Source organism: Primulina eburnea, chromosome 16 (genome assembly GCF_022965805.1).
Source record: "Primulina eburnea isolate SZY01 chromosome 16, ASM2296580v1, whole genome shotgun sequence".
NCBI lineage: Eukaryota > Viridiplantae > Streptophyta > Magnoliopsida > Lamiales > Gesneriaceae > Primulina > Primulina eburnea.
The window spans coordinates 25,849,069-25,856,160 of NC_133116.1; positions in this window are offsets into that span (position 1 = coordinate 25,849,069).

The following is a 7,092-nucleotide window of genomic DNA, read 5'->3' on the forward strand; positions in this document are numbered from 1 at the left end:
GACTGATTCGTCTAAACTTAAGCTGATTCGCTTAATTACAGGCTGATACGTCTGGTTATTGGCTGATTCGCCTAATTCTTGACTGATTCGTCAATTCTGCGGCTGATTCGCCCAGATACGGGATATATGAATGATATCGATGCCGTGTAGGGATTGATTCATTCCTAGCGACTGAGATTCGGTATATTTATCATTATCCAGACACCGGGATCCCTAGGATAGAGTTGAGTCGAGTCTGAGACGACGCGTTGTTGAGTCAAGTCTGAGTCTGAGTATGATTCTTTGTTTGATATTAATTATGTTTCAAATTTGAGACATGTTATGAATATTTGTTATATGCTTTTATATATGTTTTTATATGATTGCATGTGTACATTGTTTATACTGGGATATTTATATCTCACCGGAGTTATCCGGCTGTTGTCTTGTTTTGTATGTGTACATGACAACAGGTGGGGCTGGATCAGGGTCAAGAAGAGGATGAGAGAAGATTAGATAGCGTGGAGATCCGGGCTTCGAAGCAACATAGGATTCAGCACTGATATGTAGTTGAACCTAGTTGAATTCTTGTAGATAACACAAGATTTATATGTTCATGTTTAATATGTAATTTGAGTGAATTACATTACGTTTCCGCTTTGTATTTTAAAAAAAAAAATATAGACCCTGTTTTATAATTGATTTATTAGTCCCAATGACGATTAAGAAGATGATTAGCGTCCGGGTCCCCACACATCCGGGCAGTACCAAGATGTATAGGGATTTGCAGTTGTTATAATGGTGGCCCGGGATGAAGAGGGACATTCTGAAGTATGTATCCGAGTGTTTGACTTGTCAGCAAGTCAAGGCAGAGCATCAGAGGCCAGCGGGAAAATTGAAGCCACTCCCTATTCCCGAGTGGAAATGGGAAAATATCACCATGGACTTTGTTGTAGGATTGCCTAAGACTGTTAGAGGACTGAATGCCATTTGGGTGATAGTTGATCGTCTTACGAAATCAGCGCACTTTCTTCCGATTAAGACGACATTCACCATGGTTCAGTATGCAGAGTTGTATATTCGTGAGATAGTTCGTCTGCTTGGGATTCCAGTGTCCATTGTCTCTGACAGAGACCCGCGTTTCACTTCATTATTTTGGAAGAGTCTGCATGCAGCGATGGGGACCAAGCTGCTATTCAATACAGCATTTCATCCTCAGACCGATGGCCAGTCAGAGTGAGTTATTCAGATTTTGGAGGATCTACTGCGAGCATGTGTTATTGACTTCCAAGGCAGTTGGGATACAAGCCTATATGAAATGCACATGCTATGATATGATACCAGGGTAGTCAAGAAACAGGAATCACAAAAGAATCTCAACAATGCTCAGTCTAGAGGCGCCAAGTGGATAGTGCCGCGCGGTACACCTCTGGGTCACTGCATCCACTACAAGACAGACGTGGACCTAAAATGTCCCGGACCACCGAAGCCCTCCCGACCCGTCGGCCACTGTGTACTCTCGGTGTCCATGCGTCCACAAGACAGGGCTGAGCGGCCCCAAGATATAGCTTATCTCGAAAGAGATACAGCTCAACAGTAAAGGCTATCTCGAAGAAGATACGGCTCAACATGAAATGCAACGTGCAGTAATAACCGTGACATAATAGCATGCATCATATGACATATATCAATGCACCACATAATCATGCAACACATATAAGAATGTATACTCAACCAGGATATCTCGGATAGTACTTTCGTACCTCTATCACAGCAATCCTAATCCACTGGAACCACCAGACAACAGGTCTAATCCAAGCCTATTCATCAAGTGAAAACCATCACTAAACTTATCTACCAGACTTGACTAGATAATCCTGAGATAAATACTGATAAAATTCCAAACCTTCGTCCGTCGCTAGCCCGCTGATGCCGCTAGCTCCCAACTAGAGCACAGCTCTGCTACAAGACCAGCAGCTCCCCGCTAGTGCCCAAATCTCGGAACACGACTAGAACCTGTCAGAAACGACTGAAATGCTATGGAATTCTCTGAATTGGCGAGTCAAAATGAGGAAATCCGAGAACCAAAGTTACCTCTAGTGGAGTTCACCTACAATAATAGTTTCCAATCTTCAATTGGGATGGCTCCTTTTGAGGCACTCTATGGAACGAAATGTAGATCTCCTATTCATTGGGACGAGGTTGGGGAAAGAAGAGATATTGGCCCAGATGTGATTGGAGAGACGACTGAGCTTGTAGTCAAAATTCGTGATAGAATGAAGACTGCACAAAGCCGACAAAAGAGTTATGCGGACAAGAGGCGAAGGGACTTAGAGTTTGCAGTGGGCGACCACGTGTTTACAAAAATGACACCTATGAAGGGTGTTATGCGCTTTGGCAAGAGAGGCAAGCTTAGTCCGAGATTTATTGGTCCGTTCGAGATTTTGGAGAGGATTGGGACACTAGCTTATAGAGTGGCATTGCCACCCGCACTTTCTGGAGTTCACAATGTGTTCCACATTTCGATGCTGCGAAAGTACATGTCTAATCCGTCGCATGTGCTTAATTATGAACCTCTTCAACTAACTCCAAACATGACTTATGAGGAAAGACCTGTCCAGATTCTGGCTAGACAAGAAAGACGATTGCGAAACAAAGTCATTCCAATGGTCAAGGTCAAGTGGCTGAATCACTCGGAAGAGGAAGCTACTTGGGAAACCGAGAGGGACTTGAAAGGTCGCTATCCGGAGTTATTCGGTAAGTTCTAATTTCGAGGACGAAATTTTATTTAAGGGGGGGAGGAATTGTAAGGTCCAAAAATAAGACGACGTAATCCAACTGCATGCAAATCTAGGAAATACGAAAAATGAGTAATTAACTAAAATTAATTGCTAATTAATTATGTGACTTACTTGTTTACTTGCTAAATGAGATTTAATTGTCATCATGCATAAAATGATATTTAAAGGTTATTCAAGTGGCGATCGAGGAACGGGGACCGAGGGCTGAAGAAAATGTAAAATATTTTTATTAAATGCTTATTTTTAATTATTTAAAAGATGGTCGATATTTTTAAGCATTTTCGAAAATAAGGAGTTTTGAGATTATTTTATACGCCGGGACGTAGATTTTATCGGTGTTGGCTTTTCAAGCAAGAATCGAGCTTTTTAGCAATCCGGCTAGTAAATTCAAATTTTTATTAAAAGAAAACTTTACTATCTTTTTAATTAAATCCTAATTTAATTAATTGGGTTTTAATTTATGGCTTAATAGGCCTAATGTTTAAATTAAGGGGTAATTAGTATTTAAAGTATAAAATTTACAAAAAACCTACACAATTCTAGAAACAATTGATCGGCCACCTTGTTTTATTTTGTGAAAACTCTCCCAAATATCAAGACACACACACACACGGCACCCTCAAAGTTTTCTGGAAAAGAAAAACGGCAGCAACCTTGCCTTGGAAGGTTTCACTTGGAGTTCAAGCCCGTCGTCTCCTCCGTTCTTCGTCGTCGTCGTACACCCGAGCGTTTATAACGCAAAGGCACACCTTAATCTCCCTTGACTCATCCATCATGTCATATTTATATTTTTTTAAAGTGGTTTGATTGAAGCATGATACTCAAAACTTTGCTGCAAATTTCTGTCGTGCATATGCTAGCATGGGGCTGCCTTTATTCACGTTTCCTTGTTAGAGTAAGGGACTGTCATGACTTAGGATTTATTAAGGAAGGGTTTTGCATGTAAGAGGGACTCAAACACTTATTCGAAACCATCAAAAAAAAAAAAGGAAGAGAAAGAGCAGCCGCAGACAGTAGCCGAGAAGTTGCTGTCATGTGGTGGGGCGGTGTTTCAGCAGGCATCATCATCGAGGGGCCGGCCTGGGCCTGCGTTTGGGCTGGCTAGGGACTTTTGGGAGTCTAGACGAGAGTCCTAAGCAAGCTAGGTTTCGAGTTGGAGGGTTGGGAGGAGTCCTGTTACACAAGGACTCCTACCCGCGCATGCACAGAATCTGTGCGGTGGTGCGCTGTTCGCTGAGAGGGAAGGGCTCGGTCCAAGGCTCAGGGGCTGGGCTAGGGCGAGTCCTAAGGGTCTTAGGGAAGTGCACGGGTGGTTGGTTCATGGGCTGGGCTCGTTGGTAAGGGTTGGGAAGCAAATCATAGAGTCCTACCACACTAGGAGTTCTCGGCCAGAATATGGGTGACTCGGGGTGGCTCGTTTATGGGTTTTTGGGTGTTGTCGTGACAAAACTAGTGTCCAGTAGGTAACTTTAACATGTTGGGCAACTTTTGGCTCGATATGGTTCGGGATGAACTCGATAAAATTAAGAGATGGCTCGGGGTCGAATTTTAGGTGTCAAAACGAGTTTTAAAATTAAGAATTTTTGGAAAACGACTCACGGGGGTCGAGTCGTGATCCATAAGGGCTAAAATAATATAAAAATACTAAATTTAGAATTTAGGAATTTTATATTAAAGTTTGGTATTTTTCGGGATTAAAACACCGTTAAAATAATTAAGAAAAGATAATTGAAAAAGTCTAAGTCTTGGGCCTAATAAAATTACGAAAAAATTCACGTAAGCTTAAATAATTATTTGGGATATGTTAGAGTCATGAAATCAAGAAAATAATTGAAAACGTAAAATGTCGAAGCCAGCGGTAAAACGGTCATTTTACACCGGGAAATTAGTAAATGTCATGGCAGTGCCCGAAATGCTGTTTTTACGTTATTATGATGATTTTGAAATGTTTATGAATTTCTCATGATTAAATTATGATTTTTAAATGTCTAAAGAATTTTCATGATTGAAGAAGACATTTAAAATACATGTTGCATGCTTGGTTTAAAAATGTAAAATGTTATGTCATGCACGTTTTTAATAAGTGATGTGAATGAAATACGTTGAATGAAGTGAAGTGATTGTGACTAGTTCGTTAATAGTGGCGATATCGTGAGGGTGATGGTCCCAGTGGGAGCCCGACGATCGTGTTTCCATTATTGCGAACAAGAGGTTAAGAGGTTATGAGGTTTTGAGGTAAGGATAGGAATGTCGTGAGGGGAGAAGCCCATTGGGAGCCCCCGACGATCGTATTTCTATTCGATTCATGTTAGGCCAGGGCCCAGTTGACCGGTGAGAGTGTTGCTGGTGTCCCCCGCCGCCCAGTACTGTGGTTATATTTCTGATCGATCCATCGATATGTCATGTCATGAGAGGAAATTCACAATTAACGATCTAAATTCAACAAAGGATAAAGAAAGAGGAAAATGTTATGATTATGTCAAAAGGATTTTTATGTCATGTTGAGGAAAATGTTAAAGTTATGCATATCATGAAATGTTATTTTTACTTAAAAGTATTTTTCACTGTTATATGTTGACTGTATTATATATTACTCGTTATCAAGATTATGGTGTGTTGAGTCTTTAGACTCACTAGGTGTGATGGATGCAGATGTTGATGTAGGAGGACTTGACGGATGATCTGGACTGGACTGAAGGTGCACACAACCCGAGGACCAGCGCTACACTTTCCGCATTATGATTTAGTTTTATGTTAAAGATTTTTAAGATTTTTAATTATGCGTTTGACAGATTTTTGAGAGTTTAGTATGGGCTATACTTTCAACATTTATTGCTTTTTAGGTTTGGTAAAACGACATACAATTTCTAGTTTGACAATTTCCTTTCAATTTTCAAATACTAGTTAGACGATTTAATTTAAAATGGTGCAAGATTTTTTTATGTGCATGTGCATGCAATGTTCGAAAATGTGAGAGTTTAAAAAAAAATAAAAAAAATTCTAGTACTTTTAAAGCAATAAAAAGATCAGGACGTTTCATGCATGGAGCTGGGTTCGAGGGTATGTAGGTTCCTTCGGGTTTTCTCTAGGTCCTAGGTGGCTTGGTTTGTGTCTGGTGCGAGCTGGTGGAGCCTAGGGGGTGCTAATTTTCAAGTTGGTGCATTGAGAGTTTGATAGGGAGAATAGCTAACATTTTTCTGCAACTTTGGGGCTAGGTTTTGTGAGCTTAGGTGGTTTGGATTAAGGGTTTAGGAGCGGGTCTAGTAAGTTTAAGACATGGTGTGAGTTGGAAAGATTTTGTGAAACGTCTGCTTATTCGTTTTCTTACAAAGTACAAGAAATTTTTTTTTATCTTCGAAATTAAAAATATACTTACATATAAATACTTTAAAATATCTTGTCACCATTTTTAAAATAAAACATCCTACTAGTACTTGAAAATCCAAAGGGAGAAGTCAAACATGAAATCTAAATCGTTTTACCAAACCTAAAATGCAATAAATATTTGAAAAGTGTAGCCCATACTACCTCTCCAAAATCTCTCAAAAACATAAAGTAAAATGTCGTAAAAATCTTTAACTTAATAGTCATAAACTTAAGTGCGGAAATAGAAGCGCTAGTCCTCGAGTTATGTGCACCGACACTCCAGCAAGTCACTCGTCAAGACCTCCAATACCATTGCTATTTATCTCACTTGCATCAACACACCTTGTGAGTCTAAAGACTCAACACGTCCTATCTTTGATAACAAATAATACGTAATACAGTTAACATCTAACAGTGAAAAATACTTATACTTAAAATATCATTTTTCTTAATAATGCATAAAATTTAAACTTAAACATTTTCAAAAGAAACATAAACATATCACATACACCTATTCAAATCATATCCATATTCATGTCCATGTTCATATTCATATTCATAATCATATTCATGTTTGCGTTCGATGAATTCAGATCGTTGATTGTGACTTTCATATACGTGTTAGGCGATGGATCCATCTACATGTAACCACAGTACTGGGCGGCGGGGGACACCAGCAACACTCTCACCGGTCAACTGGGCCCTGGCCTTACATATTATCATATCATCGTATACATATACATTTCCGTATCCAAGGAAATACGATCGTCGGACTCCCACTAGGAACATAACCCTCACGATATCTCCAACATATCATCGTGTTAGTCACAATCCTTTCACATCCTTCAACATGTTATCATCACTTAAAAAAATCATGCATATAACATTTTTCATTTTAAACCAAGCATGCAACATGTCTTTTATTTGTCCATTTTAATCCTTAATA